The following is a 19,436-nucleotide window of genomic DNA, read 5'->3' as shown; positions in this document are numbered from 1 at the left end:
ACCCAAGGGTGGCACGCTTTCTCTGCAGTCAGCCCAGTTGTTCCCTGCCGGGGCTCCACTTTAGGGCACTGTGCTGGCTGCCCATATAACACCAGAGGCCAGCCTCGAGAGGCTGGTTCCCTTAGTAGATTTTTTGTCAGAGTGGAAAAATTTGTCAAAAGTATCTCAGTGGGTCCTGCACATGATAGAAAGAGGGTATGCGATTCAGTTTCGAACACGCCCACCTCAATTCAATGGGGTCATACCCACAATGGTAAATTCAGAGCAGGCTCTGGTGATGGCACAAGAAGTAGAGACTCTCTTGCAAAAGGAGGCTATAGAAAGGGTCCCTCCTCCCAGCAGGGAGTCAGGATTTTACAGCCGCTATTTCATTGTGCCAAAGAAAGACGGAGGGTTGTGTCCAATTTTAGATCTTCGTCAGCTGAACAAAACAGTAGCGAAGCTCAAGTTCAAAATGCTGACAGTAAAACATATCGTGTCACAAATCAGGTCCGAGGACTGGTTTGTCACGATTGATCTAAAGGATGCATACTTTCATGTATCAATCCTTCCGTAGCACAGGAAGTTTCTAAGGTTTGCTTTCGGGGGCGAAGCATACCAATAAAGGGTTCTTCCCTTCGGCTTGGCGTTGTCACCCCGAACCTTCACGAAATGTGTAGATGCGGCGCTGGCGCCCTTGCGTATGCAGGGCATCCGCATATTGAACTACATAGACAATTGGTTGATTCTGGCTCAATCAGAGCAGATGGCGGTTCAACATCGAGATGTTGTTCTCGCTCACATGAGAAGGTTGGGGTTGAGACTAAACGCGAAGAAAAGTGTGCTTTCTCCAGCTCAGAGAACCACTTATCTGGGCGTGGTATGGGATTTGGTGATCATGCGGGCCCATTTATCTCCAGCAAGCATTACATCAATCCTGTCGAATGTCTCACACATAAAGCTAGGCCAGTCACTCACTGTCAATACTTTTTTTTCAATACACTAGTGATACTTTTTGGCCTGCTGAACATGAGACCACTACAGTGGTGGCTCAAAACCAAGGGGTTCTCACCAAGGGGGAATTTATTTTGTATGATCAAAGTCACGCGGCGATGCCTACATGCTCTGGACATATGGAAGAAACCTTGGTTTCTGTCCCAAGGACAGGTTTTGGGTGTCATCAGTCGTCGAGTCACTCTAATGACGGATGCATCCCTTATGGGTTGGGGGGCGATCATGAGTGGTCGTTCGACCCAGGGTCTGTGGCAGGACCATCATCTCTCGTGGCACATAAATTGCTTAGAAATGATGGCGATATTTCTAGCTTTGAAATACTTCCTCCCAGACCTCAGGGATCAACATGTGTTAGTTCGATCAGACAACACAGCTGTGATCTCTTATATAAATCATCAAGGGGGTCTGAGATCACACCCACTTTACAAGTTTGCGAATCAGATTCTCCGGTGGTCCCAAGGGAAACTGCTCTCCCTCAGAGCAGTTTACATCCCAGGGTACCTGAATGTGGGAGCAGACATCCTGTCGAGGCAGGGGCCGAGGCCCGGGGAATGGAGACTTCATCCCGAGGTGGTGAAGCTCTTATGGGAGAACTACGGGGAAGCCCAAGTGGATCTGTTTGCATCTCGAGAGACGACTCACTGTCCACTGTGGTTCTCAATGACCAGCCCATCACCTCTTGGGCTGGATGCTATGGTACAGCCGTGGCCGAGGCTACCGCTGTATGCATTTCCCCCGATTGCGCTGCTCCCGGGAGTTCTGGAGAGAGTACACCGGGACGGGGCCCGTCTGCTATTAATAGCCCTGTTCTGGCCGGCCCGAGTATGGTTTTCGGACCTGATATCCCTTCTCGATGGGTCTCCGATGGAGATTCCGATCAGGAGGGACCTTCTCTCTCAGGCGGGCGGTCTGATTCTGCACCCCCACCCAGAGTCATGGATGCTGTGGGCGTGGCCTCTGAGGGGGCACAGCTCATAGATTCCGGTCTCTCAACTGAGGTTGTTGAGACCATACTCCAGTCCAGAGCTCCCTCCACGAGGAAACTATATGCCTTGAAGTGGAAATTATTCACTTCCTGGTGTGAGAATCGTCAGTGGGATCCTGTCAACTGCCCGGTCAGCGCAGTTCTGGACTTCCTGCAAGAGAGATTCTCTTCAGGGTTGTCCCCCTCCACGCTAAATGTGTACGTGGCGGCCTTAGCTGCTTACCACGCTCCTTTCAGTGGAGTCTCTCTGGGGAGACACCCACATATAACTCGTTTCCTTTATGGCACTTTGAGGCTCAGACCTGCAGTACACACGAGAGTACCGGCTTGGGATTTGGCCGTTGTATTACAGGGCCTGTCTATGGCACCCTTCGAGCCTCTCGAAGAGGTGCCAGAGAAGTTTCTAACACTTAAAACAGTGTTCCTATTAACCATTTCCACCATGGAGGAAATGTGATCAACTATTTGTGTGTTTCGGAGCACCAAGAAAAGGTCTCCCTGCGTCCAAGCAGAGAATGAGCAAGTGGGTGGTTGAGGCCATCTCACTTGCTTATGAGTCAACTGGACAGCCTTCACCATTGGCTGTTAGGGCTCATTCCACTAGCAGTATGGCTGCCTCTAAGGCTTTTATATCTGGGGTTTCCCTATCTGACATTTGTGATGCAGCAGGATGGTCACCACATACATTCATGAGGTTCTATGAAGTAGACCTCGGCTCCACTCCAGGGGCGCAAGTGTTTCTGTAATGTGTGCGCCCCGGCTTCACATGTACGGTCATTTGCTCATATGGCGGAAGTTGGTATTGTCATTCCCATAGCGACTACACAGCGCCTGTTCCCTTGAAAGGGAACGTCTCGGTTATGTATATAACCTTAGTTCCCTGAATAGGGAACCAGACGCTGCGTTTCCGTGCCATACTCCCAGCATGCCCGTAAGCGACTTGCTTCAGTATTTCAGAAGCTGAATGTGAGTGTCAGTGACGTCACCCGCCTATGACGTTCCGTCACCTGATTGGACAGATTTCATACAGGCTTCATGACGACATCACGCAGAGGCATTCCCATAGCGACTACGCAGCGTCTCATTCCCTATTCAGGGAACTAAGGTTATATACATAACCGAGCCGTTTCTCTTTGCACTTATAGAAACTCAGTTGATCCATGACGCGATCGCTGGCTGCAATGCAAAGTTGATTCTGTGCTAATTTGATTTAATATCTAATGTTTTTAAAAATGTTATAGATTCATGTAGCATCTTGTTAAAGCTGCAGTAGGTAACTTTTGTAAAAATGTATTTTTTACATATTTGTTAAACCTGTCATTATGTCCTGACAGTAGAATATGAGACAGATAATCTGTGAAAAAATCAAGCTCCTCTGGCTCCTCCCAGTGGTCCTATTGCCATTTGCAGAAATACACCGCTCCCGGTAAGAACCAACCAATCAGAGTCAGGAGGAGTGTCTTAGCAGTGTCAATCAAGCTCATGTGCGCGCTGATCACACTCCTGTCATGCACAGCCATAGTGCACAGCGCATACAGGCTTTCAAATTCAAGATTACCGGTGTGCAGCAGCTTTGCTTATAGCGGACAAACAATCCAGTTTCGTACGTTTAATACCTCATAAAGTGCATATCATATACACGCGAAAAACAAATTTTGGCGTATATATTCTACGAGATTACAAACTCGTACTATTGATACGCATTTTCGTGTGATTGGGCTCTATTAAGTCATGATATGCAGTTTTAAGATTTTTTCAGGCGAGAATGTGCTGGTTTAAAGCTCAAATTTGTGGTTAATTGATAAAGATAGCGCCTTTCTGAAAATTTGATCTGAAGTTGTCGGAGTTGTGAGATCCAGGCGATCACCGGACGCTCAGCGCTCATGTACCCAGCCGAGAGCAGCCTTACCTCGGCTAATCCTTCTGACGTTTGCCGCTGGCTCCGTTTTGGCTGAGGGCAACGTGACGTTTCATAAATTTATATATGGCTATTTAACTTTTGTATCATACTAAAGCGCTGATTTTGTACGCTTGACTGAATTGTTTGCTTTATTTCTTATTGTATATTTTTATACCTTTTATAATGGCTATTTTTGAACATTAAAACTGACATTTAACAAAACGAGAAGGTTGTGTTTTATGTTAAAGCCTATTTCATTTCATTACAGTGAAGATAATCAGAGTATGCACAAATAGTATTACATTTAATATTTTTGAAATGTAAACGAAAAGAGGCAGGGTTGTTTAATATTTCGTTTTGTTATAAATATAAGCAGACATTGCAGATAAAATCACTCGTCGCCTGAGGCTATTAATATGTTTTTGTTTGTTTCTTTAAATAAAACAAAAAGAGGCAGAGTGGTTTAATAACAAATTTAGTTTTATTCTTGGCTAAAATACTACATACAGAGATAACCGGAGAAGCCAGCACGAGCTGAGTGACGTTATCAAGTTACGCTGCTGTTCCATTTGCAGAATCACCGGACTTGTGTCCTCCCGTCCACGGGAGTTCGTTCTCCGGAGTCGAACTTGCCAAGTCCTAACTACCAAGGAAACGAGTCCGAACTTAGTGAACTTGGTTTTGAGAAACGCCTAGTGTCAAAACTCTAGCCGCATAACATACAGATAAAATGTCACACACTGTGCAAAGCAACTATTGAAACCTACTAATTCACTGGCTTGTCATGTTGCTTAAAAATATACTAGCAAACCTTATTTAGCATTACATATCGATAGAATAATTACTTGCGTACTGTAACATTAGTTACCGTTATATTATCTTACTAGCTATTTATTACTTATAGAAATAGTGCATATACGTCATATAGTTACATTACATGTATTGCAAAATACGTAATGTTTTGAGGACCAAGTTTGTAGTCAAAGTATGGGAAGGCCATAGTCAGTGTAAATCATATTGTTGATGTTTCGTCCGTATCAGTGAATTATGCTATAACTGTTTATCCGCCGTCATCGGTCCTGCTTGCTTACTAGCCTGTGCGTTCATGGCAGGCTCCGTTGTGATGGGGGAGGAGCTGTGGAGGGAGGGCTGTAGCGCAGCAGAGAGCAAGGGGGAGTGACCTGTGAGTTGTGCTTGTTCAAATTTTCAGGCTAAGTCAACGTTTTCTAAAAACTCCCTACTGCAGCTTTAATGATAAATAAACAGTTTTTGAAAAGGTGCACAAATACAAAACACAATCATATTAACACACATAATGCAATAAACGTTAATTTAGCAACATAATATGCAACAAAAAACCTGATGCACATAAATAATAGCAAAAAAACTAAGAACAGTTATTAAAATGAAAACTTACCGGTAACCAATTAACAGGTTTTTATTGTAGCATATTTAGTCTTTTACAGTTAAAATTACAGTATTTTTACTGTGTACACTGATACATAACCTAGAGAAAATAGACAATGAAAATTGTGAACAATGAAGATATTTACAATATTTGTATTTCATTGTAGCCCATACACAAATTATATTAACGCCTATATTTTGTTCATCCCCTGTATATGGGCAGATGACAAATAAGGTTGAAACAGTATTTTTTTAAAAAAAATTCTAAATTGCTTGAGAATTGTATGAATTTGGAAAGTTCAAATACTGTTGTTTTTAAAACTGTTAGAGGTTAGCAGATTTTTTTTTCTCATTATGTAATTTATTAAGCTTTTCTCACAGCTCCAGGCAAAATATGTCCTGCGGTGTGACATGACATTACTATAAAATTCAAATATTGAAATATTATTTATTTCAAATACAAATCAGGCATGTTTTAAGTTTAACAAGTATTCTTAAAGAATGATCATTAAAATTCTGCATATATTTTTTTTTCACAGCTGTTTTTCGATTATATTCTTTGCTTGTGCCATCTTTTACCACTCACTCCAGTGGAAATATTCTGTATAATGAGAAAAAATATTTGAAAATGTTTATTATTTTTTAATATAGTTATATTATGCAATGTTTTCAAATTCATATAATTATTTAAGCTAGTTAACATAGTAAAAGTCGTTTAATTGTGTTTGAAGTGATGTCACACCACAGGACATCCCGTCACACCACAGGACGAAATGAGACACTGTATGAACATTTATGGTGAAATTTATTGAATACTTTTGTAACAAACAAATTCATTTGCATCTCTATTTGAACATTAATGCAAATGCAACATATCAGTACAATCTTATTACTTAGTGTATGAATTTGAACTAAAAACATAGTGAACAAGACATACTGAATAATTAACATTTTGGAGGCGTCAAATTAGACCCAGTCATAAAGACAATTCATTTCTATTTTTAACTTAAAAGACTAAACAAATGTCTTGTTTCTCAGGAGAAAGTCATTAAAATCATGCTAAAATAATTAAAAGTATGTTAAAATCATCAAGACAGATATATATTTATGTTTAATATATGTATAATATAGGTATATTATGTATAATGAAGACATATATATATATATATATATATATATATATATATATATATATATATATATATATATTTATATTTAATATATTGTATAATATAGGTATATTATATATAATATTTACAATATTTGTTTAATATACAGGTGTTGGTAATATAATTAGAATATCATCAAGTTTATTTATTTCACTAATTCCATTCAAAAAGTGAAACTTGTATATTATATTCATTCATTACACACAGACTGATATATTTCAAATGTTTATTTCTTTTAATTTTGATGATTATAACTGACAACTAAGGAAAATCCCAAATTCAGTATCTCAGAAAATTAGAATATTACTTAAGACCAATACAAAGAAAGGATTTTTAGAAATCTTGGCCAACTGAAGAGTATGAACCTGAAAAGTATGAGCATGTACAGCACTCAATACTTAGTTGGGGCTCCTTTTGCCTGAATTACTGCAGCAATGCGGCGTGGCATGGAGTCGATCAGTCTGTGGCACTGCTCAGGTGTTATGAGAGCCCAGGTTGCTCTGATAGTAAAAACACAGTGGACCAACCCCAGCAGATGACATGGCACCCCAAACCATCACTGACTGTGGAAACTTTACTCTGGACCTCAAGCAACATGGATTGTGTGCCTCTCCTCTCTTCCTCCAGACTCTGGGACCCTGATTTCCAAAGGAAATGCAAAAATTTACTTTCATCAGAGAACATAACTTTGGACCACTCAGCAGCAGTCCAGTCCTTTTTGTCTTTAGACGCTTCTGACGCTGTCTGTTGTTCAAGAGTGGCTTGACACAAGGAATGCGACAGCTGAAACCCATGTCTTGCATACGTCTGTGTGTAGTGGTTCTTGAAGCACTGACTCCAGCTGCAGTCCACTCTTTGTGAATCTCCCCCACATTTTTGAATGGGTTTTGTTTCACAATCCTCTCCAGGGTGTGGTTAACCCTATTGCTTGTACACTTTTTTTCTACCACATCTTTTCTTGCCCTCCTTGTGCAAGGTGTCAGTGGTTGTCTTTTGGACAACTGTCAAGTCAGCAGTCTTCCCCATGATTGTGTAGCCTACAGAACTAGACTGAGAGACCATTTAAAGACCTTTGCAGGTGTTTTGAGTTAATTAGCTGATTAGAGTGTGGCACCAGGTGTCTTCAATATTGAACCTTTTCACAATATTCTAATTTTCTGAGATACTGAATTAGGGATTTTCCTTAGTTGTCAGTTATAATCATCAAAATGAAAAGAAATAAACATTTGAAATATATCAGTCTGTGTGTAATAAATGAATATAATATACACGTTTCACTTTTTGAATGGAATTAGTGAAATAAATCAACTTTTTGATGATATTCTAATTATATGACCAGCACCTGTATATATAGAGACAGAGATATATTTATATTTATGTTTAATATTGCAAACATAACAGACGAGAATCTAGCTAGACATCTGACTTAATTATGTCACACTACAGGACGGGCTGTCACACCACAGGACTCTTTCAACTTTGCAGCCATTTTATACAAGACTATACAAGACTGACCTTGGGCCTTACAGTAACTGAATAAGTTCATTGTTTTAAACCTGAATATGATTCTTTTTTAAAAATATTTTTCTTTTTTCTTGAACTATATCAGTCACACCACAGGACTATCAAAAATGGACACGTTCATGGTCTGACAGAAATGATGAAATTTATCAAATTAATAAGAGATTAACACTCACATTTTAACCTCCTTAGCACATCCAAACATCTGGGGGATTTTCTGGTAGGGGGCTTGACTAACGGACCCCTATGCTGTCCATGTAACTGCCAGTACAAAAATCTAATATCATATGTCACACTGCAGGACAGCATTTGTGTTTCAAAACTAAATGTACTGTAAATATTATTTTAGTACTTTTTAGCATTTTGAAAACTTAAGTTAATTAAGTAAATACATACAAAATAATGCCAAGACATTTATTAGCTGCTCCAAACATATCTGCTTTATTTTACTAATATTTACATTTGATGAGTCACCAATGTTACAGTCACACCGCAGGACATTTTGCTATTCACCTTGAAATATGAACAACACCAAATACATTTTACGTCCCAAAATCATGATATTGAAATAAAATGATATTCTATGCCTCACTGGCATGTGTTGTTTTAGTTGAGAAATGCAATTCATTAAACATTTACACTTAATTACAGAAAAAACATGCGTCACGTCATCTGCCCATATATATATATATATTTTTTTTTTTGCAATTATACACAATGGTAGTAGTGAAAAGCAGATTTTTCTTAAGGTCGCCTAAGCCTTCTTCTGCTTTCAATGCTTCTGCTGGTTAAGGTGAAGCTGCTTCTGGACGTTTGCCTGCTTGTGAGCGTAATGGACTTTAACTGGTTCCAAAGCCTCATGGGACACCAGAACCAATTGAGAGAGTGTTGAGGAATCCAGTGAACGGACCATCTTTAGTGTTTAATGAGGACCCAGGGGACGATGACAGTGGCACTGCAGCCAATCAGAAGCTGTAAAACTCACTTGCTGCAACAGTGATGATAACACGACACTGGAGCACAAATTCATCATTACAATGACACTCACTGCTGCTGCACGCAAGGGAAAAATAGACACTGTATGACGTGTGTGAGCAGGCGCTGATCTGGCGTGTAACTTAGTTAAGGCAAAACCAGTGCTTACATTCTGTGTTTTTATTGGCTGATTGGTTTGTCAGTCATCAGTGTTGGATTGGACAGCAGGCAGTTAACGTTACATTCGCATGAAGAAGAACAAACTGAGCTTGACCAGCTGCCAAACACACACACACACACACACACACACACACACACACACACACACACACACACACACACACTGACAAAAAATAAATGGTGAAGGATTTACTTATAAAGGTTTTAGCAATTATAACTCAGAAATTACTAGTAAATTTCACAAATGTTTACATGACAAGTAACACATTAAATGTGAGATGTTGAAGTAGAAAGACTGAAATAGTATTTTCTTGTAAATGTACTATGATAATCTTTTTATCTTTTTTTCCTTTTTTACTATGTACATACATATGCATATTTGTTCATTGATTTGAACTGAATCATGCCAAGTTGAGTTTGGAATAATTGGATTCAATTCAGATGAGTTATGTTTGTTAGGTTGAGTTGAGCTATATTGAATTAAGTTAGGTGAAGCTGAGCTGAGATGTTGATTTGAGTTCATTTCAATTTAATTTTTATGTCGGGTTGAGTTGAATTTATGCATTTGATGGACACATTTATTCAAGCTGAACTGTAATTAGTTGGGATGAGTTCAGTTGAATTAGGTTATGTAGAGTTTGCTTGAGTTCAGTTCAGTTCAGTTAAGTAATGTTGGTTTGAGCTGAACTGAATTTGTCTGACTTTTGGTATGTTGGTGTGAATAGAGTTTATGCATTTGACAGACAATTATATACAAAATTGAATTGTATTTGGTTGATTTTCTTTTTTTTTTTTTTTTTTTTTTTTTTGATAACCTGTATGCTATTTTTCATGAATTTATTTTATGCTAGATAATAATCACTAATCTGAAGAGATCATTCAAATCATACAGGATGCCCAGGTACACATGCAGAAAGAAATAGTAGTACTTATTTTAAGTTATTTTAGCTAGTAACAGTTTATTTAATTCATAAAGGGAAATGAAATACTTTCAGTTTACGACAACACATGACACTGAAACATATTCAAGCCTTTGGATCTGAATATATTTGTATTATTATGAATGAATTCTCACCAAGACTGCATTTATTTGATCAAAAATACAGTAAACACATTTATATTGTGAAATATTATTACAATTTAAAATAACTGTTTTTTCTAGGCCTTTGTAAATATATTGTAAAATATAATTTATTCCTTAGATCAAAGCTACATTTTCAGAATCATTACTCAAGTCTTCATTGTTACATGATCTTTCAGAAATCATTCTAATATGCTGATTTGCTGCTCAAGAAACAATTCTGATTATTATCAATGCTGAAAACAGTTGTGCTAATTAATATTTCTAATTAATTATTTGTTTTCACTATTTTATTACTATTTTTTGCAGTTATCTATCCTTTGAAGCTTGAAGCTTCAAATTTAAACTTAAAGGCCCAACTCCCCTATAATTAAACAGTTGAGTTTTACCGTTTTCGAATCCATTCAGCCGATCTCCGGGTCTGGCGGTACCACTTTTAGCATAGCTTAGCATAGTTCATTGAATCTGATTAGACCATTAGCATCTCACTCAAAAATGACCAAAGAGTTTCAATATTTTTCCTATTTAAAGCTTGACTCTTCTGTAGTTACATCGTGTACTAAGACCAACGGAAAATGAAAAGTTGATTCAATGAACTATGTTAAGCTATGCTAAAAGTGGTTCCACCAGACCCAGAGGACTTGGACTGAAAATGCTAAAACTCAACTGTTTAACTCTAGGGGAGTTGGAAAATGAGTCTATTTTCAAAAAAAGTGGAGTGTTCCTTTAAGGACGATAGCTAATGATAACAATAACGACTTTTTTTTTTTTTTTTTTTTTAATAATTCTAAATGTAATAAAATAGTCCACAACTATAGACCTTTTCAGCATTGCGCTCGTTGTCTTTTGACTTTCGGTTTGTTTTTCCACCGAAATCTTACTTATTTATGAATGAACTGCTCATTTTAAAATCTTCCCGGTTCACTGACATTTGTTAAGACATCTGCTTTAAACATTGCAATGCTCATGATCAATTTTATAAACTCTACAACAAGTAAATCCACTTCACTAGCTAATTAATCTTTGACAGCAATGTCATAGAAATATACAGAGCTACCACAAAAACAGAAGTTCAAAGACAAAATTCTAAATGGCTGCGCGCACATTTCTCTGGCACATAAGGCCTATAACAATAATGAAACAATATAATTGGAATCACTTTCAGAACGATTTTTTTAACCAGCTGATGAACGATTAAAAACAGCCATCCTGCTTTAAAGAGCATTTAAAGCGGCAGACAAAAAAAAAAAAAAAAAAAACCCACAGGGCGCACATGTTATGCATCAGGGAATGATCACAGTCTCATAAAAAATATCCTCCTTTCTCTCTTTAAATGAATCTCTGGCTTTTCCCAGATTGTCAGCTGTCCAATAATCTCTGACCTTTCAGAGGCCTGCAGTTCAATTACTCGCCAAACGAATAGTTTGCACGTTGATAGCATGATGAACTTTACGGCGGCGTATTTCCTCATTCCCTCCACTGACTGATTCCTGAGATTAGACTGATGGGACGAGTGAAGGGGAAACCGATTTCACAAGTGTCACGTTTGTGTGCTTTTGTTTTTCAGCTCCTGAGTCCTCAGGATCTTCGCCAGGACTTTCAGAGGTAACACGCAGTCTCTTCTGTGCATGTGTGCATGTGTAAGCGTGTTCTACTAAGGGCTGTGCTGCTGACAGTGTGCAGGTGTAGCACTTCAGCAGCAAAACCGTCTTGCACACACACACACACACACACACACACACACACACACAAACGTTGTCTAGTTTGCCTATTGTGAAATCATTGTGCTGAGCTTTTGTTCTCTCTAAATCTTGACCATCCAATCAGAACCGTCGCTGAGCTGTGACTGACAGTGATGAATGCCCGCCCACTCCCATCAGCTCTGTTAGCACGAGCAGAGCATGCTGGGAACATCTTGACAAATACTCCAGCACTTCATTAATACAAACTCTGAGGAAACAAACAAAGGCAAACTGAACTGTTTTATACAGCTAGAGCACAATCCATCAGTTCAGAGAAAGATCAGCTCATTCTTCACACAGCTTACAGTGTGTGTGTGTGTGTGTGTGTGTGTGTGTGTGTGTGTGTGTGTGTGTGTGTGTGTGCGGGCTATGAGCACAGAGGTCACAGGGTGTAATTGTTTTATTGGTGTAACTACACCGATATTGTTTTGGTGTAGTTACAGTATCCATTGCATTGACCTCATAAGGCCTGGATACACCAAGCCATTGGGCAATGTCGTGCCGTTTTTGACCGTCGGTCAGCTTAGTTTTTTCTTAATTTTTTAGTGTTCCGTACAGTTGTCTCTAGTCGGATGCCATCTGGGTTTTTTGGCCCGCTTCAGCATTTATAATCGGCTTTGAGTCGCCGGTGAGAGAGAGAACTCTGATTGGCTGTTCATCTTAGCGAACTAGTCAGTGCACGAGAATAAAAGCAAAAGTGATGAAAGTGAGCAAAGAAGTCATGATGGTACAAACAGAAGGCTGTTATAATTTTACATCATCTTGCACCTGAGCATTCGAATGAACGGATATTTTCATAATAACATGAGCCAACTGGAATGAAGAAAGTGATAAGCATGATTAATATACAAAATGGTAAGCAAGCGCTGCTTTGTTTATGGTTTTTATAACTGCTTTGTTTATGGTTTTTATAACTGCAGTCCTAGTTTCGGTTTCCCTTAATGAATGACAAAAATAGACTATTGATACCTGCTGGTATAGACAGATCTTTATTTACACGCAGAATGCACGTACTGGTTGACATTTGCCTTTTTTCCTTTTGGTTTGTTCAAGCTCATCATTTTGGCTGAGATGCAGCCGACAAGAGGTGACAACACAGTCAGCTTTCATCGCCGCTAGTTCTTTGATGTCGACTTGGTGTGTTCCAGTCTTTAAGCGCAAAGTGCACTTCAGCCATTCACGTTCCACAAAGGCCCACGCACACTGTACGTGTGCAGCCCAATGTTTGTGTCTGTGTGGATGGTGTGCGTACAACAGCGCATGTGCGAGTGTCTTGAGCGCTTGAAAACAAACTCCACTAGAACGCGTCTTTCCACACTCACGGCCAATGGATTATACTTTGAAAGGCTTGCATACTCAAATGTGTGCTAAATGGAGCAGAAAGTGGAAAATTAAGTATTACTTGGGCCTTTACTGTCCCCTCTGACCTTTGACCCTGCAGCTTGTTGACTGTCTCTGAAGATCTGTGAAATGAGTTTCATGTGTGTCTCAGATTCAGCACTGCACTTGTCATTATGATTCAGATCATATCATTTGCCTTTTGGATGCTCACTGATTTTGATTTCATCTGTTTGCGAAGCAGAAATCGGGTGATTGTTTGGGGTGTCGTGTGCTCGGGTTTGTGAGTTGAGCTTCTCCCTCAATAGGCCCAATTTATGTTTTAATTACTGGGATTCACCCAGCCGGAGTACACACACACACACACACAGAGAGAGACACACTCACTCACAAACAAACACTGGTTGTTGCTGTATTAATGAATTATAATGTGGTCTAAGCATTCTTCCTGTTAGAGTGAGATGAGCTGTTTAATACCTGCCAGACGGACTTTATTAATGAGGCTTTAATCTGACCAGCACGTTTGTGACGCTGAGCTCATAAATATCATCGACAGCCATGATTAGACCTCATCAATACAGCCCATAACTCTCAGTGCAATTAACAGTGTGTGTGTGTGTGTGTGTGTGTGAGTGTGAGTGTGTGTGTGAGAGTGTGTGGTGTGTGTGCGTGTGCGTGTGCGTGTGCGTGTTGACGTGCGACGTGACATTCATTGCCATTCACCATTTTGTATATATATACACACTACCAATTCCATCAAAAGTTTGGGATCGGTAAGATTTTTAATGTTTTTAAAAGAAATTTTGTCTGCTCACCAAGGCTGCATTTATTTATTTAAAAATACAGTAAAAACAGTAATATTGTGAAATATTATTACAATTTAAAATAACTGTTTTCTATTTGAATATATTTTACAAAGTAATTTATTCCTGTGATGGCAAAGCTGAATTTTAAGCATCATTAGTCCAGTCTTTAGTGTCACATGATCTTTCAGAAATCATTCTAATATGGCGATTTGCTGCTCATGAGACATTTCTTATTGTTATCAATGTTAAAAACTGTTTGTTTTTGTTGTTTTTTTAGGATTCCTTGATGAATAGAAAGTTCAAAAGAACAGCATTTATCCAAAATATATAACATATAACATTATACACTACCGTTCAAAAGTTTGGGGTCAGTGAGAATTTATTTATTTATTTATTTATTTATTTTTGTATAAAAGAAATTTATAAGGATGCATTAAATTAATCAAAAGTGACAGTAAAGACATTTATAATGTTACAAAAGATGATATTTCAAATAAAAGCTGTTCTTTTGAACTTTTTATTCATCAAAGAATCCTGAAAATTACATTTCGAAATATATTCAAATAGAAAACAGTTATTTTAAATTGTATTAATATTTCACAATATTACTGTTTTTACTGTGTTTTTAATTAAATAATGCAGCCTTGGTGAGCAAATGAAACTTTAAAAACATTAAAAATCTTAATATGTATATACACAAAATGGTGAATAGCAATGAATGCAATATAAGTTGCTTCATGTTATATATAGCTATTTTTTTTTTGCTGTGCACTCTGAACATGTCTGGAGCAAAGCCTTTGTAAAAGCAGAGAGGGTCATCTGAGATGTCCACCCCATCAAACACTGAGTAACGGATAAACGTGTAGAGGGTGAATATAAAAGAAAAAGTCTTTCTTTTGGTGCACGAAAAGCGACAGATTGACGTAGCAGATCTTTCAAGAACTCTCAACTGTAAAATAGCGGGATGAGACACAATACAGAGAAAGGGAGAGGATGAAAGAGTGGGTGGACAAACAGAACTGTAGATGTGTGAGAAGAGCAATTCATTATCACGTCTAGTAGCCATAGATCAGTTTTGATGGAGCATTCTGTAAACTTTCTTTGGATCACATTCACGTCACTCAAACACACACCTGCATTATCACTCCAGTCACCTTCATCAATGACAGAACCAATGTGAAAAAGAAGTACACTTTAGAATCCTTTTGTTTTGTTGAATGTATTGACAAGCATTTATAGTAAACTAAAATATACTTAAATGTCATTTCTATTCAAACTTCTGAAAGTCATGAATTTAGTTGCAGTTTAGTAAAATATGAAGCTTTAAATATATTATTGATTAATACTATAATTTAAAGTATTATCAAGTACTTTACATATGTGTATGTTGCTCAACACATCAAAATAAGTGTACTACTTTAAAAGCATGTCAAAAAAATAAAAAATAAAACAATGCTTTAAAAGTGTATTTAAAACAGTTATGAAACTGAACTCTCTTTAAGTAGACTTAAAGGGTTAGTTCACCCAAAAATGAAAATTCTGTCATTTATTACTCACCCTCATGCCGTTCCACACCCGTAAGACCTACGTTAATCTTCAGAACACAAATTAAGATATTTTTGTTGAAATCTGATTGGCTCAGTGAGGCCTCCATAGCCAGCAATGATACACTGATTCATTATGCTCTGAAGCTTCCTGAAGCAGTGTTTTGAAATCGGCCATCACTATATAAGTCGTTATTTTGTTTTTTTTGGCGCACCAAAAATATTCTCGTCGCTTTGTAATATTAATATTGAACCACTGTACTCACATGAACTGATTTAAATATGTTTTTAGTACCTTTATGGATCTTGAGAGAGGAAATGTCATGGCTATGCAGGCATCATGGAGCAATCGGATTTCAACAAAAATATCTTAATTTGTGTTCTGAAGATTAACGAAGGTCTTACGGGTGTGGATCGGCATGAGGGTGAGTAATAAATGACAGAATTTTCATTTTGGGGTGAACTAACCCTTTAAGATGCATTTTATTTTAATAATATTATATTGTCTGCAAGTACAGTTTATTTACTTTTAAGATTTGAAGTACATTCAACATGCACTTCTTTTTCACAAGGCTCTTCCACATTTGCACAACCTCTGACATGAAGGACAAATGCAATTGTTTAAATTGTTAGAGCTAAGGTATAGATCACACTTCCCTCTGGTTTTAGAAATTGTTTATTGTTAAGCATCGGCTGGTCTGTTTGTTGTACTGTAGCTTCATTGTTGAATTTCTCTGTTAAACGGATGTCCACAGAGAGTCTATCGAGAACTCACACAACCAGCACCTTCCCCAGCATTAGAATGCATTTCTCCATCGTTCTGTCGTCTTCAGGTTTAGATCAGGTGTCATTGTGGGTCTGAAAGCTGTCAGTGCTGGGCTGAATAGTGCTGGGAGACTGTCTCTTTTTCACATCTCTTTCTTCACAGCAAAAAGTGACTGTCTCTCGTTACACATGGTGATCCCGTCTCCTCAACGACTGCTGCTGTCACTGTGGCAACTGTCAATCAATCGCATCTACAGCTGGAGAGTGCAAGATACAATAATGACAAAAACCCAAAGATATTTTCTGCAGGATAGTTGCTCTGAAGATTTGAGCTCAGATAAGTGTTTTACTGGTTTAATGAGTTCTTTCACATGAAACTTAGAGAGATCCCTGGGTATTAAGACTTGTATGGCTTAATATAATGTAAATGATGTCTCTTACTGAAGAGCCATTTTGTTTAGGTGTGCAGTGCATTCTACATACAATTCAAGTGGTTGCACTCGGTGAGCTACTGACTCTACCATGTTCCTATTTTTACCACAACACAACTCGGAATATAATATACGATGCCACATTGTGCGGCTTTTGGTTGTTATTTTCATTCGATGGGCAACAAGAGAAGCGATGCAAGTCTTCACTACTTTAGCGATAAGAGGAGAAAAGAATGCAAGTTGTGAAGAATGTGGATGAATAAAACTTCCTAAAGACCCGCGTCTTTGTTCTTTCCACTTTAGCCCTGATGAATTTGAGGCTTTTAGTAGACCAGAGCTGAAACAGCTTACAGTTTGTGATGGATATAAGCGTAGGTTTTAATGACGAGGGCAGCCTAAAACACATCTCGATTGAGACAGACTGCTTCAAAGCTCCTGTGCGCTGTGATGCACGGGATATCCGTGATAGCATAAAACAGCAGCATCTTCTTAGCATGTTTTACCCTGTGTAATGCATTCAGGTGACATATCAGACGATTTTTACACATCAATCATATAACAGTAGTTTGAATAGCCACAGAGACTTTACATGTCTTCGATGTTTTCATCCTCACTAATTTTGTGCTCTGGCTCAAATTGAAAAGGCTGATCGGGTTTTAAAAGGAACCCCATGGGTATTTAAACTTGTATGCATTACTAGATTTACCATTGCACCAAAGTATACAGATGAAAAAGTACCAAAGGCATCAGGGCTAAAGTGGAGAGAACAAAGACGCGGGTCTTTAGGAAGTTTTATTCGTCCACAGACATCTTCTCATTCTATTCTCCTCTTCTTATTGCTAGGAAAGCAGTGGAGACTTACATCTCTTGTTGCCCTATTACAACCAAAGGCTGCACAATATGGCATTGTATGTTATATTCCGAGTTTTGTTGTGGGAAATATAGCAACAGCGTAGTGTCAGTAGCTCACAGAGTGCAACCATTTGAAGTAGAATGCACTGTGCACCTAAACAAAGTGGCACCCTCCATTGTCCAAAATATGTATAAAACTATGAGGATTTTTTTTTATATAACGTAAATCTTTCATGGGTTTTCTACTACATATTTCAGTAAGAGACATCATTTACATTAAGCCATACAAGTCTAAATTCCCAGGGTTTCCTTTAAAGGGTTCTGTCAGGCCCTTCAAATATAGAACATTTTAAGTGTTCCCCTCATACGATCATTTTATGGATTTAGTTTTAATTAATCTTTAATTTTGATACAATTTTATGAATTAAACAGCTCGTAAACATACTTTATCAGCAGAAAAAAATTTGAATAACCTATTAAACATGAAAGTATTGTGCAATCATTTAAGACATTTCTAGAACCTTGTTTTAGTATTGCTATATTTCATATTTGTAAATCATTATTGATTGTTGGATATTCATTACTTTTGTATGATAAACAGTTTTGGTACAGCGTTGCGTCACCACTTGTAAAATCGAGGCCCAGAAGCAAAACTTGATGAGAACCAAAGAACAAACCAAAGAAAAAAAGTCACATTTAGTATCACACTGATATTTTGTAAATGTTATTAGCATTAGCTTCTCCCAGAAATGGCCGATTAGCATTAGTATGGCAGAGACAGTTTATTTCTTAGCTATGCTGTTGGACATGTCTGTTAATATTTCATTTGATTGAATCTTTAGAATGATTTCCGTTTGGTTCAGTTGATTAATCTTCATGATTTAGAACAAACTGCTTCTCAGAAGACTTAATTGTAAAGCTGCATGAATAAAAGTCACTGTTGAGATTTGTCAGCTTATTTGTTATCGTCAAACAATTATTTTCCATAAAAAAGTGATTGTTTTCTGAATTCATCGTCGACAGTCTTTAAATGAGACATTTGCTTAAGCTGATTTATATCAGTTTTTGCAGTATTGTTGGCTCTGTTGTATAACATTTTTATCTGACATCTGTAATGACAAACTGCTAAATAACTTGGTGTTTCTTCAAGTTTGGGCACTTTTGTGATGACTTAAACTAAACGATAAACAATAAACTACTGTAATGGATTTTAAAAGTATTAAATTGCGGTCACATTAAATCTGTCCTGAAAACTTTTAACTTAACTTTAAGTAAATTTTGCTACTTTGTGAATAGATGTAATTGTTTAATAAATGACCCTAAATCAGACTTAGACTATAGTAATAAAAGTAAAGAGTGAGATAATCATAAAGTGTTTACTATAAGAATTTGAAAATGATATAATACCTAATTATTGTTACACAAATTACGATTGGCCCACAGCTGTAATATGAATTATTAAAAAAAGATAATTTCAATTTATATATTATAAATATATATATATATATATATATATATATATATATATATATATATATATATATATATATATATATATATATATATATATATATATATAATAAAATGGAGAACAAAAGTTAAGTATTCTATTAAGATTAATCATAATTGATTAATCTTAATGTTAATAAATAATAATTGCTACCTGCTTTCATTGAAAAAAAAAAAAACGAACTGAAGTCAGAAAGACTTAGTGTACTTGTTTACCATAAGACAGCAGTGTCAGTAA

The 19,436-nt window shown here is 37.4% G+C and overlaps 1 protein-coding gene across 1 annotated transcript in view; it reads left to right on the top strand.

Annotated features, from left to right (window-relative positions):
• The window catches only part of LOC125263978 (receptor-type tyrosine-protein phosphatase delta), a 600,442-nt gene that overhangs the window by 400,661 nt on the left and 180,345 nt on the right, over positions 1–19,436 (top strand). Inside the window, exon 7 of the mRNA XM_048183181.1 lies at positions 11,779–11,816. The gene's annotated coding sequence lies outside the window, so the exon portion shown is untranslated. The remainder of the gene's footprint in view (positions 1–11,778; positions 11,817–19,436) is intronic.

Source organism: Megalobrama amblycephala, linkage group LG3 (genome assembly GCF_018812025.1).
Source record: "Megalobrama amblycephala isolate DHTTF-2021 linkage group LG3, ASM1881202v1, whole genome shotgun sequence".
NCBI lineage: Eukaryota > Metazoa > Chordata > Actinopteri > Cypriniformes > Xenocyprididae > Megalobrama > Megalobrama amblycephala.
Note: the sequence above shows the minus strand (reverse complement) of the source record. Positions and strands in the feature narration are given on the sequence as shown.